The 14,091-nt window shown below is 44.4% G+C and overlaps 1 protein-coding gene across 4 annotated transcripts in view; it reads left to right on the forward strand.

The window, feature by feature from the left end:
• Window positions 1-14,091, forward strand: part of TNFAIP8L1 (TNF alpha induced protein 8 like 1) — a 37,758-nt gene that overhangs the window by 10,299 nt on the left and 13,368 nt on the right. The window contains exon 1 of one of the 4 annotated variants that reach the window (XM_056822452.1): window positions 1,883-2,068. The exons of the other annotated variants lie outside the window; for them this stretch is intronic. The gene's annotated coding sequence lies outside the window, so the exon portion shown is untranslated. Of the gene's footprint in view, window positions 1-1,882; window positions 2,069-14,091 lie in introns of those variants that run through there. 4 annotated transcript variants of the gene reach the window in all.

A 14,091-nucleotide genomic window follows, 5' to 3' on the forward strand; every position in this document is an offset into this window, starting at 1 on the left:
TCACATCCCCTCTCAATCTCTTCTTCTCCAGGCTAAACCCTTTCCTAATTCCTTCAACTGAGCCTTATACTATCAGCATCATAATCATCAGCAGCAATAATAATTAACAGTGATAATAAAAACAACTGGAGATTACATAGTGCTTTAAAATTTGTAAAGCTATGTACATACATTATTTCATTTGAGTCTCACATTGTCATTTAAGCTAGATGCTACAGGATTGGTCATCCTCATTTTACAGATGGGGAAACTGAGGCTCAGATCAAAGTAATTTGCCCATTGTCACACAGCTAGTCAGTGTCAGGGACTAGATTCTAATTCAGGTCTTGATGCTAACTATAGCCCGATACCCTGTTCATTATGCCACACTCCCTCCTACCCCCTATTCTACCCTCCATCATCCTGGTCACCCTCCTGGACACTCTTCCACTTAGTAAGTTTTGCTGTTTTGTCAGATGTGGTCTGACGGGCCCAGGACATCTTCCGCAGGCCTGGATGCCATACCTCTCTTGATGCTGTCCAAGATCACATTCGGTTTAATCATCCAACACATCAAGCCTGCTTTCCACTACAATCCCCAGAACCTTTTTTTAGCCATCTCTCCCTCACCAGATATTTGTGAAGTTGATGGGTTTTTTTTTAATCCAAGTGAGTTTCTTTGTAAAGAATCCAATTTATTGGTTACCCAACGGGTAATAGAGATTGGTATAGTGGGCCCAAGGAAACTGGAGCCTCCAATCTTGAATCTTGATTTCTAGAAGTCATAGGATTAGAGGTCTTTCCAGTGCTTATATTCTGTATTCTAAGACCAGGAGCTTCCTGAGACTGGGAATTCTGTCATATCTTCTCTGGTCTCCCTCATAGCATGGCCACACAAACCCAAAGGGTCAGTCACACACACAGTAAGTAGGTTAGAGGGAGAGAGGGAGGAAGGAAGGAAGGAAGGAAGGAAGGAAGGAAGGAAGGAAGGAAGGAAGGAAGGAAGGAAGGAAGGAAGGAAGGAAGGAAGGAAGGAAGGAAGGGGAGGAAGGGGAGGAAGGGGAGGAAGGGGAGGAAGAAAAGGAAGGAAGGGAACAAGGGAGGGAGAAGAGAGGCTCTCTATGCCAGATGAGAGTTGCCCTCATACTGAATGCAAGATTCAGAGCAGGACATTTATCAATATTAGAAAAGGCTCTTGTCTCAGTTGAAGGTTGGTACTGGAGAATGAATTCAGATCCTGTTTTTCTTGAAGAATATTCATGAGAAGAGCTCTTGGCATGGTCACCTGGGACCATCAGATACCAGGACCAGTCTGTTTCCTAGTTTGGGACAGTGTCAGACTAATGGCCAACCCAAAGATAACAGCTAGCTTCATGGCTTTGGAGAACAACATGCCAAGAACTCCAGGCAGAGGGTTCAGACCATAGTCTGGTGGATTATCAATCTAGGATCCACAGATAAAGAAACTGAGGCAGGGGGAGTTTAACTGAAGTCTGTCTGCCTGTGAACTATTCCCTAAGACGTGATGATAGAGGAGGATGCAACACTTGGAGACCCTCCCTCCCATGACTACTATACCCTTTACTATAGGTGGGAACATCATTTTGTCCAGTTTCTAAGTCTTGGCATCAGTGGCCCAGCTGTGAAGGTGGCAAGGCTTGTCCTGGTAGCAAGTTGCAGTGAACAATAGATACTCACTAGCTATGTGACCCTGGACAAGACCTTTAACCCCTGATTGCCTCAGTTTCCTCAAGTGTAAAATGAAGATAATAACAGCAGCGTCCCTACCTCCCAGGGTTGTGAGAATTCCATGAGAAAATTATTGTAAAGCACTTAGCACATGCTTTGCATGTAGGTAGATGCTATATAAATGGTAGCTATTATTATTGTTATTATTATCATCCTTGGGCTAGTTCAGACCTTTTTCAGGGTGACTTTTCATTCTGGGTTGATTCTCCTCCTCGACACGGGCCAGTTCCTCCAAGGTTCATTCCTGCTTCCAGACAATCTCTGCTAGAAAGTGTTGAGCATGAACTCTGAAGACTATGGTTCCAGTCCATCCACTGACCATGAGCAGAACACTTGCTAGGTAGGCATGGGGAAAGAAAAAGCTTAGCTAGAACATAAATCTGGCCCAAATGGGCCTCTTCTAGTCTAGTAGTGAGTCCCCTGTCACCAGAAGTCTGATCAGAAGCTGGACCATGGCAGGGATGTTGTAGGTTTGACCTGGGCTTCCTGCTCTGCGATTCTGTGTTAGAAGGTCCTCCTAGTTCTTCTGATCTATGTTTTGTGACCCTATATAGTTTGAGGCAAGAAGCCTTGATGGGGGGATACAGCAGGGAGGATAAAGGGTCTCCTTGTCAGTTGCACCTTATCAGCCAGATCAACCTGACCTTTGAACTCAGCTAGAACCCTCAGTTCCCTCGGCAGTCCCTCTACCAAAAAGCTAGACCAGCTAGCAACCAAAGGAAATGGGTTGCTGGGACGTTTGTTGGTGAGAATGAATTTGAGAGATGGGGTTTGATGCCATGAGAATTGGTGGGGACCCAAGCTTGAAATTTGACCTTTGGTGGGTCTGAGTAGAAGGGGATCCCCCCCAAGTGGGGGTACAGACTTAGAGCTGGGTCTCCAGAAGGTGGCCATGGGTGGTGCTGAACCTCTGGCCATTCTCCCTGGACCCCCCAATACCCAAGCTCATCAGTGAGCTGCGCGCTCATGGTGGAGGTCCAGTGTGGGATTATTCAGAAGTCAGAAGCGGGTACAGGAAAGCCCGGATGCAGTTATCTTTGTGCTTAGACACTGGACAAGGCAACTGACCTTCCATGAGACAGGCTGGCCTGTGTAGGTGCTAGCAGAGGGGGCGGCCCTGCTCCATGTCTCCTGAGGCTCCAGTCCTTCCTCCTGTTGCAGAATATTCCTCTGAGGTGGAAACCTAGGCATCGAGCTGGAACAGGAAGGAAGTCGCTGGTTTATTCTGGTCTCTTGCTGGCTCCTTGGGGACCAGAAACATCTCAGCTTGTTGATAAGGAGTTTCTAGGTAGAACAATGGGATGGGGAATGGGGAGGGGGGTGGAATGGTGGGAAGAGGAGAGATAATAGAATTTAGAACTAGAAGGTTAAACCATTTTAGAGATATAAAAGTGAGGACTTGGGGAAGTGGCGAAGTGTCGGCCTCAGGTCCTCCGAGGTCATGTCCGGTACCATTTCAATTAAACCACAGGAGCTACAATAAGGAAGGCTGATAAGAAAGCTGAATGTACTCTTTGGGGCCCTCCTTACACCCTGCCCAGACTGGCGTCCAGGAGGGTTGGGCTCGGGACAGGAAGACTGAGCCAAGTGAAGGGACACAAGTGTTTTGCCCCATAGGACTATGACTACTGTTGCAGCTATTAAATAGGTTTTCTTTCCTTCCAACTTGAATGGGACCAGGTGGAGAACAAGGGCTCAAAAAGGTGGCCTGGTTACAAAGGATGCCCATCTGGACCCTCGGCCATATAGCAAGTGGGCTTCCAGTTATTTCAACAAGCATGTATTTTATTTTATTTTTTAAACACTCACCTTCCCTCTTAGAATGATTTCTCTGTATTGGTTCCAAGGCAGAAGAGCAGTAAGGGCTAGGCAATGGGGGTTACGTGACTTGCCCAGGGTCACACAGCTAGAAAGTGTGAGGCCAGATTAGAACCCAGGACCTCAAGCCACTGAGCCACCCAGCTGGTCCCTCAACAAGTGCCTTCTCTGGAAAAGTGAAACAAACACTTTCTGTCCTCTAGCTCCTTATTTTCTTACTGTGTGAAGGTAGAACACAACATGGACAGAGAAGCAAATGCAAGTCATCTCAGCTCTGCCCCTTGCTACATTCAGCATCCCTGGGGTCCCAGGTTCTTAATAATAATGGTCAACATTCATATTTGTTGCTATTGAGCTGTTTCAAACATATCCAACTCTTTGTGGCCTCATGTGGGGGTCAGGTTTCTTGGCAAAGATACTGGAACAGTTTGTTATTTCCTTCTCCACCCCTTTTTTTACTGATAAGGAAACTGAGGCAAACAGGGTAAAGGGACTCGCCTAGGGTCACACAGTGAGTAAATATCTGAGGCCAGATTTGAAGCACAGAAGATGAGTTTTCCTTGACTTCAGGGCCTGGCCCTCTGTCTATTGGACCACCTCCCATATGCAAGTACATTGTGCTAAAAACTATACAATTATTGTGCATCAGATACGGGAGGGGTTGGGGGAGAGGAGAGAAAGAACATGAGTCTTGTAACCATGGGAAAATATTCTAAATCATCCAATTAAAGAAAATTTTCAAAAAATTAAAAAAAAATATACAATTATTTTCTCATTTGATCATCACACAGAACTGGAAGGTAGATGCTATTATTACCCCCATTTTACAGATGAGGAAACTGAGGCATTTCAAATAACTTGCCTAAGGATCGCACAATATCTGAAACTAGATTTGAACTGGGGTCTTCCTGACCCAGAGCTCTATCTACTGCATCACCCAGCTGCCATTTTCTTGCTCTGTAAAATGAGGGGGTTAGGCTTTCTTTCCTACTCTAAATCTATGATCCTAGAGAGAAAGCCATTGCCTCTCCAGGCTAGAGTAGGGCAGGATCAGCATGTTTCAGCTCCTTTGTGGAGCACTGGTGGAAGCAAAGACTGTTTGTTCTAAAGCACTTTAGATACCTTATTTCATTTCATTTTATTTTTTAAGTTTGATCAACCTCTTTCAGGTCTGCCTCTTAGTTTTTCCTAGGTCTAATTTGGTTCTAAGATGTGGAAATAAGGAAGGAGTGTACTGTAGGCATGGGTCCCAGTCTCTGCAAAGATGCAGAGGCAGAATGGAATACCAGCTAAGTGGCTCAATGCATGTAGAGTCAGGAGGACCTGAAATCAAATTTGGCCTCAGACACTTCCCAGCTGTGTGACCCTGGGCAAGTCACTTGACCCCCATTGCCTAGCCCTTACCACTCTTCTACCTTGGAACCAATACACGGTATTGATTCTACAGTGAAGTTAAGGTTTTTAAAAAATAAGATAAAATAAATGAGAGATGGAGCTCTGGGTTCAAACCTGGTCTCAGATACTTCCTAGCTGTGTGACCCTGGGTAAGTCACTTGACTCCCATTGCCTAGCCCTTACCATTCTTCTGCCTTGGAACCAATACACAGTATTGATTCTACAGTAAAGTTAAGGTTTTTAAAAAATAAGATAAAATAAATAAATGAGAGATGGAGTCCTGGGTTCAAATGTGACCTCAGCCACTTCCTAGCTATGTGACCCTGGGCAAGTCACTTGACCCCCATTGCCTAGCCCTTACCACTCTTCTGCCTTGGAACCAATAAAGAGTATTGATTCCAAGAAGGAAGGTAAGGGTTTAAAAAAATAGCAATAGTTAATAGAACTGTTTAGCTGGAATGAAGAGTTCATGGAGATTGGTGTCAAATGACACTGGAGAGTCAGGGTGGAGCCCTATTTACTCTGAAGGCCCTTAAACACTAAGCTGAGGAAGCTGTATTTTGCCTAAGAGGCCATCGAAAAGCCTGAAGCTTCTCAAGTGGGGGAGGAGATTATTTTGGCATCCATGTGGAGGACGAGTTGGAGAGGAGAGAGACTTAGCAGGGAGCCTGCTGCTGCAGCAGTCTCTGGATGATGAAGGCCTCCGCTAGGGGAGAAGCCCTAAAGATGGAGAGGAGTCAGATGAGAGGGATGCAGTAGAGGGAGAAGTGGCCAGATTTGGCAGCAGGTTGGATAGAGGGGAGAGGAGGACGAGGAAGGTTCTCTACGTTCTAGACCCTTAGGACACAGCTCTGCCTGGACAGAAAAAGGCTGTTTTGGAAGAGAAGATAATGAATTCTGTTTGGGGTCCATTCAATGGAAGCTCCGGATAAGACTCCACAGAGTGAGATGTCTAGCGAGCACGTCGGTGCTACATCCCCGGAGTTCAAAACAAGTTTAGGGATGGATAAATACATTCGGTGGTTATCTGCCGAAAGGCAATCTTTGAACTTACAGAAGCAGAAAAATGACTAAGAGATAGGGCAAAGGGAGGAGAAAAGATGGTTCCAAATAGACCCATCGGGAGACTTTTTCACTTGGGAAGTAGAAATGGATGGTGATCTGGCAAGAGATGCTGAGAAGGAGAAGTCTGGGAGGCAGGAGAACCAAGAGGGCACAGAGTCACAGCAGTCCAAAGACAGAATGTGCAGATAATTAAATATACAGGAAAGGGAAATGGTAGATAGTGACTGTTAAAAGCGAAGGGAAGGGAAGGAGAATGAAGACGGATTTAGTAGGTGGGAGTCTTGGCAAATTGAGAGGGAGCAGCTTCAATCAATTGGTGGGAAATGAATGAATGGTGAGGAATGGGAGCTCATAAGTGACTTCTCGGAGTTTGGCTATAAAAGGGAAGAACATAGGGTGCTTCTTGGGAAGATGGTAGGGTGAAGTGAAGGATGGATCTTGTTTCTTTTTGCTTTTGTTTTTTAAATTTATTTATTTTACCAATTATATGTAATAACAAATTTCCACATAAATTTTCTGAAGTTATATGAGCCAAATTGTCTCCCTTCCTTCCTTCCCTCCCTTCCTTCCTCTCTGAGCTAACAAGTACTCACATCTGGATTATACATGTATTATCATGCAAATTTGTTTTGTTTTTATAAACCCTCACCTTCCATCTTAGAATCAATACTGTGGGTTGGTTCTAAGGCAGAAGAACAGTAAGGGCTAGGCAATGGGGGTTAAGTGACTTGCCCAGGGTCACACAGCTAGTAAGTATCTGAGGCTAAATTTGAATCCAAGGGTCTCCTGTCTCCAGGCCTGGTGACTCTATCCAGTGAGCCACCTAGCTACCCCCAGGAAGCATGTTTTTTAAAGAATGTAGGAGTGGGCAGCTAGATGGCTCAGTGGAGAGTCAGGCATATAGATGGGAGGTCCTGGGTTCAAATATGACCTCGGACACTTCCCAGCTGTGTGACCCTGGGCAAGTCACTTAACTCCCATTGCCTAACCCTTGCTGCTCTTCTGCCTTAGAACCAACCCATAGTATTGGTTCTAAGATGGAAGGTGAGGGTTTAAAAAAATGTTTTTAAATGTAAAAGACATTTTTTGTTTGAGGTATGTTTGTATGGGGAGATCGTAGATAAGGAAAGATTTGGAGATGAGAAAAAGGAAGATGTTGAAAGGGTAAGCTCCCAGAGGAGATTGGAAAGAGTGGGATCAGGATCCTTATATCAGTTGGCTTTGCCTAAAGGTGAGCCCACAAACCCCACAGACTGGAGCAAAGGAGGAGAGAATCGGATGAATAGAAGGGTTTGAGGTGGGAGAATAAGGGGAAAGAGTTCACAGTTCTTAGCCAAGTGGAAGTGAGGATCTCAAGAGGAATGAGGGAGGTGGTAGTTTGGGTGTTGTTTTTAAGATCATCAATTTCATTTATTTACTTATACCAATTTATGTAGTAATAACTTTCCACATTATTTTACCTAAGTTACATAATTGAACTTATCTCCCTCCCTCCCTGTGGGGGCAAGTGATTCGATCTGGGTTCTACATGTATTATCGTGCAAAATAATGTACATTTTTGTAAGGGAATAATCATATAAATCTAAACACCAAAGCATGAACCCAAATAGACATTTGAAAAATCTCTGCTTTCATCTGCATCCCAACTCCAACTGTTCTTTCTCTGGAGGTGGATAGTATTCTCTGTCATAAGGCAGGAGGGGGTCGTTTTGAGGGATTGTGGAGAGAAGAGAGAACTGTTGCAGGGAGTTTGAGAGAGTCTCAAGTGGGAGTCTGACTGTGGAGCCAAGGATACCATTTTTCACTTTACTCCCCTCATACGCTTTCTCTTGTATGTGCAATTATGTATCTTTTTTTACAACATGACAAATATGAAAATATGTACTGCATGATAGCACATGTATAACCTATATCAGATTATTTGCCCTCTTTGGGTGTGGGCAGAGGAGGGAAGGAGAATTTTTATTGTAAAATGTCAGAAAACAATCCATGTAACTGAGGGAAAATACAATAAACCTCTAAACCAGAGGTCCTAAGCTTCCTAACTATCTATTCTTCCATCTCTACCTCACTCTTTCTAAACTAGGGGTCCACACCTTTTTTTGGCATTCTGGACCTTTCTGACAGTTTGTTGTAACCTAGGGAACCCTTCCCAGAATAATAGTTTTAAATAAATAAAAATATGTAAAATTATAATATAATTACAATTAGAATTTTATTTAATGTTATTATTTATAACAATTGATTATTATACATTATATAATTAGTTCCATTAACTAATTATTCATTACTTTAATTAATAAACAAATTTTGGTTCATATTTAATATTCTATTTAACTTATAATTTTAGAATTCTATTGAAATGTTGAGTTGAAATACCATTTGATGAAATAACGTTGAAATATGTTAAAAACAAGTTCCCAGACTGTAAGTTAATACAATAAGCCTCTAAAATATTACTGGAGAAAAAATGTTTTAAGAGAATCAGGAGAAATAAAAAGATTGCTGTGCTACAGTTGAAATTAGATAAATTAATAGCGTTTTGAGTTGGCACCGTTGTTTCTTGGCAACAGTGAAAGTTACCACTTCCTCCAGTGGCAATCACCAAAGTGCAAGTAGGAGTGGAGAAGGCAGAGAGTGAGGATAACCCAGGGCTGGGATTTGACAAATCATAAAGGCCCATAAGACAAGGGGGGGAAGAGACCAGTAGATAGCAATATATAATTGAATTGCTCAGTTGAATGGTAAAGCCTGGAAGGAAGAAAGAAAAACCAGAGCATGGGTGTTATATTGGGACAATAAGGAAGGACGAAGGGACTAGAGATCACAACAAAGATTAGGTTTAGCTCAGCAGTTCTTAACTTATGGTCTGCAAACTTGTTTTTAACGTATGTCGATGCCTAGATGGTGTTTCAATATCATTGGTTTCCTTTGTAATTTTACATATTATTTAAAAATGTTGTTCTGAGAAGGGCTCCCCAAGTTACAACAAACTGCCAAAAGGATCCAGGATACAAAAAAAAGGTATGGACCCCTGGTTTAGAGGCAGAAAGGAAAGAATAGATGGTTAGGATCCCCAGTTTAGAGGCAGAGATGGAAGAATAGGTGGTTAGGACCCCTGGTTTAGAGGCAGAGATGGAAGAATAGGTGGTTAGGACCCCTGGTTTAGAGGCAGAGATGGAAGATAGATGGTTAGGACCCCTGGTTTAGAGGCAGAGATGGAAGAATAGGTGGTTAGGACCCCTGGTTTAGAGGCAGAGATGGAAGAATAGGTGGTTAGGACCCCTGGTTTAGAGGCAGAGATGGAAGAATAGGTGGTTAGGACCCCTGGTTTAGAGGCAGAGATGGAAGAATAGGTGGTTAGGACCCCTGGTTTAGAGGCAGAAAGGAAAGAATAGATGGTTAGGATCCCCAGTTTAGAGGCAGAGATGGAAGAATAGGTGGTTAGGACCCCTGGTTTAGAGGCAGAGATGGAAGAATAGGTGGTTAGGACCCCTGGTTTAGAGGCAGAGATGGAAGAATAGGTGATTAGGACCCCTGGTTTAGAGGCAGAGATGGAAGATAGATGGTTAGGACCCCTGGTTTAGAGGCAGAGATGGAAGAATAGATGGTTAGGACCCCTGGTTTAGAGGCAGAGATGGAAGAATAGGTGGTTAGGACCCCTGGTTTAGAGGCAGAGATGGAAGAATAGATGGTTAGGACCCCTGGTTTAGAGGCAGAGATGGAAGAATAGGTGCTTAGGACCCCTGGTTTAGAGGCAGAGATGGAAGAATAGATGGTTAGGACCCCTGGTTTAGAGGCAGAGATGGAAGAATAGGTGGTTAGGACCCCTGGTTTAGAGGCAGAGATGGAAGAATAGGTGCTTAGGACCCCTGGTTTAGAGGCAGAGATGGAAGATAGATGGTTAGGACCCCTGGTTTAGAGGCAGAGATGGAAGAATAGATGGTTAGGACCCCTGGTTTAGAGGCAGAGATGGAAGATAGATGGTTAGGACCCCTGGTTTAGAGGCAGAGATGGAAGAATAGATGGTTAGGACCCCTGGTTTAGAGGCAGAGATGGAAGAATAGGTGCTTAGGACCCCTGGTTTAGAGGCAGAGATGGAAGAATAGATGGTTAGGACCCCTGGTTTAGAGGCAGAGATGAAAGAATAGGTGGTTGGGATTGGAGAATGGACTCAGGGAGTGCAGGATGGTGGAGAGTCATGGGTGATGGTGGGAGCTCATGGAAGATGCCTCCAGAGGGCTGAGATGGACTGAAGCTATAGGTTCTGGGAGGTGAGGAGCTGATGAATTTGGAAGGGCTATTAATAAATATATTGAACTCTCTAAGGATGACAGAAGGAATGAGGTTGTAAAGGAAGACTATGAACCAGTTGCTGAGCTCCTGAAGGAAAGGGGGAAAATAGCTCCAAGGGCTACAGATGGTTAACTGTAATAAAGTTCTGGTGTGGGTAGTCTCTGGAATGAATCTTTTTTTAAACCCTTACCTTCCATCTTGGAATCAATACTATGTTGGCTCCAAGGCAGAAGAGTGGTAAGGGCTAGGCAATGGGGGTTAAGGGACTTGCCTGGGGTCACACAATTGAGAAGCGTCTGAGGTCAGATTTGAACCTAGGACCTCCCATCTCTGGGCCTGGCTGTCAATCCATTGAGCTACTCAGCTGCCCCCTCTGGAGTGAATCTTAAAGGAGAGGTTGTATGACCATGTGAGGATGGTGGCAGAGGGAGTGTCTAGAGGGACTATGAGGTCAAAGAGTATGCCTTCTCCTCCTCCTCCTTTTGGTGTAGGTGGGGTGGAGGAGGTACATGATGGTGGCACCATTATTGGTAAGTCCATGAATATGGGGCAAAACAGATCACAGATGCACGTATTCAGAGCTGAAAGAGACCTTTGAAGTCATCTAGTCTGGCCTTACTCCTCCCCTCTCATTTTACAGATAAGGAAACTGAGCCCTTGAGAGCTTTAAGTGATTTTTCCAGGGTCACATGGGTAGTAATTAGCAAAACTAGGATTGGAACCCAGATCCTCTGGCTCAAACATCGAGTATTCTTACCACTGCACCATGATGCCATAAGAACTGGAAAAGTATTATGAAGAGGTCTAGGATGGAGGGAAGTTTTCTAATGCCTGAAGGGGTCAACGGGAGAACAGAAATGGCTTGGGACTGAAGAGAGAGGGCAGGCTGATCTGGATAGCAATGAGAGAAGTGAATTTTTGCCTCAGAAGGCAGTGATGCTGAATCACAGGGATTGAGGAGGAGGAGGAAGTGGGAATTTTCTAGCCACAGATGGGGGGGTGCAGGTGGAAGGGTGGTCCAAGTTGAGTCAGACTCCCATAGGAGGGAAGGCTGTGATAGTAAAGGGAACAGTCTGGGAAGGAGCTGAGCCAGAAAGGAAATCAGGTTGGACCTATGGGTCAGGAGATAGTCAGGATCCTCTGGATTCATGCTTGGCACTTTGCCTCATTCCAACACGGCAGGGAATGACACCCAAAAGATAACATCCTTCCTGTGACATGCATGTTTGGCTTCTGGTTGGGCCCTTGTTCTGGATGAAGTCCTGGCTAGCTAGATGCCTGGACATTCGGATGGATCTGGATGGAGATCTGAGTCAGATCTTTCAGGGAAGCGGGGCAAAGTAGGCATCTCTTCCACCTACATCTCCGGCAGTAGGTTTAGGGAGGAGGAAGTCTCCAAATCCTGCTCCTAAAAGGGACTGAAGTTGGAGCCGCACTTTTCCAGGTCCAGTGAGAAAGGACCTTTGGTATGAGCAATGGCCCCATCTACCCAGGTACTCAGACGGAACAGGACAGTCGTTCCACAGACCAGACCCAGGCTAGGTCCCGCCTTCATGCACAGCAGTAGGCTCTGAAACACTAAAGGCCAGACCATGGGCTGGAACAGCCATCCTCACTGGGCAAGTGATGACGGATCAGCTTTGAGTTTCCTGGTTCCCAGATGGGTGAAGTGGCCACGCTCCACCGGCATTGTCTATGCTTCAGTAACATTGTGTGCAAAAGGCTGAGCCGCACTGCTGAGCACCACTGTAGAATATTAGCACTAGAAGGACAAGTTGGACCTCAATAAAAAGTAGGATTAGGAAGGTACGGGATGCCAGATTCAAGAAAGGATTTATTAAGTACCTAGTGAATGCCAGGCACTATGCTAAGCACTTTACAAATGTTATCTAATTTGTTCTCACAATAATCATGCAAGGCAAGTGTTATCCTATGATCTCCATTTTACAGATGAGGAAACTGAGGCAAACAGAGTTGAAGTGACTTACCCAGGGTCATAGAGCTAATAAGTATCTAAAGCCAGATTTTATTTTATTTTTTATAACCCTTACCCTCTGTCTTAGAATCAGTACTGTGTATTGGTTCCAAGGCAGAAAAGTGGTAAGGGCTAGGCAAATGGGGTTAAGTGACTTGCCCAGGATCACACAGCTGGAAAGTGTCAGAGGGCAGATTTGAATCCAGGACCTCCCATCTCTGGGCCTGGCTCTCAATTCACTGAGCCATCCAGCTGCCCCTTAGGCCAGATTTTAAAAGAATATTTGGGATCATGGAATCTCTCTTAGGAACCTACCTTTCCTACCTACTAATTATATAAATTAAGCAAATCACTTCCTCTCTGGATCATCTGCAAAGTGGGGTTCATAATACTTGTACTTCTACCTCAGAAGGTTATGATGATGATTTATGAGATAATATATGTAAAAAGTGCTTTGTAAATCTCAAAAATCATTAAGTAAATGTGCATTGTCACAATTATATAATTATCATAAAACAATTTTTAAAGACCCAACTCATGTCTCTAATGCTTTCAAGTTTACAGAGTGTCTTCCTTGTAATCACCCTGACAGGGCTGTGGTGTAAGGATTATCACCCCCATTTACAGACATAGAAACTGAACCATAGCAAAATAAAATAACTTCCCCAGGATTTTACAGCTAGTAAGTGTCAGAGATGAAACCCAGGCCTCCTCACTCCAGTATCAATGGTTTTTCTAAGAAATAGGGAACATTGGACTGGAGGATCAGGGTATGGGATTGAACTGTAAGGACCTCCAACACGAGGCTTTAAAGGCTGGATCTGATTAGGCAGTGGGGAGCCACGGGAAGTTCTCTAGCAGGGGAGTACTGTGCATAGAGGGCCACAGAGTGCTATTCCAAGCCAGACCTCTTTAGGCAGGCAGAGGCGGGGGTAACAGGAGCAAGTCTCTGGGACTCAGACAAAGGTGAGCTTTGTTCCAGCTGAATAGCACAGGATGTCCAGTGAGCAGAAGGCAGCCTGTGTGGTCATCAAACATGCCTTCCCCTTCCTACAGCATGAATGAGGAGGCCAGGCATGGAAAGGGGCACGAGGGACTGAGGCAAGGACAGCCCTTGATTTAGGGAGCTGACAGGTTTTCTCCTCCCCCAGTCCAGACAGACAAGGGCAGGAGAAAGTGAGATGGATACTTTGCTTTGCCCCAGCTAGTTTTATCTCCCTGGTATAGACTCTGAGCCTCCCCCAAAGCAGGGACTTCAGGAGAACAAACCGACAGATGCCTTTGTTGAGGGCTGTGATATATATAGAGGTGATGTAGTGGATGGAGCTCCAGGCTAAGAGTCAGGAAGATCCAAATCCAGATTTAGGAAAATGAGTGCAAATCTGACCTCAGATGCTTACTAACTATGTGACCCTGGGCAAGTCACTTAGTCTATCTGCCTCAGTTTCCTCATTTGTAGGAAAATGAGCTGGAGAAGGGAATGACAGACCACTCCAGTATCTTTACGAGAAAAACTCTGAATAGGGTCACAATGAGTAGGATTTGGCTGAAATGCCTGAATAATAACATACAGTGAAAAAGTGGAAATTTATAAAAGAGTCAAGTAGTGATTTCTACAGATTTCTTGTTCTCCCTAGTCCAAGGGTTCTTCACCTGGGGTCCTCCTCCCCACAAAGTGCTCTATGTATTGATTTTAGGAGGTTTGTGAACCTAAAGAGAAAAAAATTACATCTTTATTGTCACTAACCTTTTTTTTCTTTTTTGGTCATCTTAAACATTTTGCATTGTACATTTAAAAATATTTTTAAATTAAG

Source organism: Monodelphis domestica, chromosome 3 (genome assembly GCF_027887165.1).
Source record: "Monodelphis domestica isolate mMonDom1 chromosome 3, mMonDom1.pri, whole genome shotgun sequence".
Lineage (NCBI taxonomy): Eukaryota > Metazoa > Chordata > Mammalia > Didelphimorphia > Didelphidae > Monodelphis > Monodelphis domestica.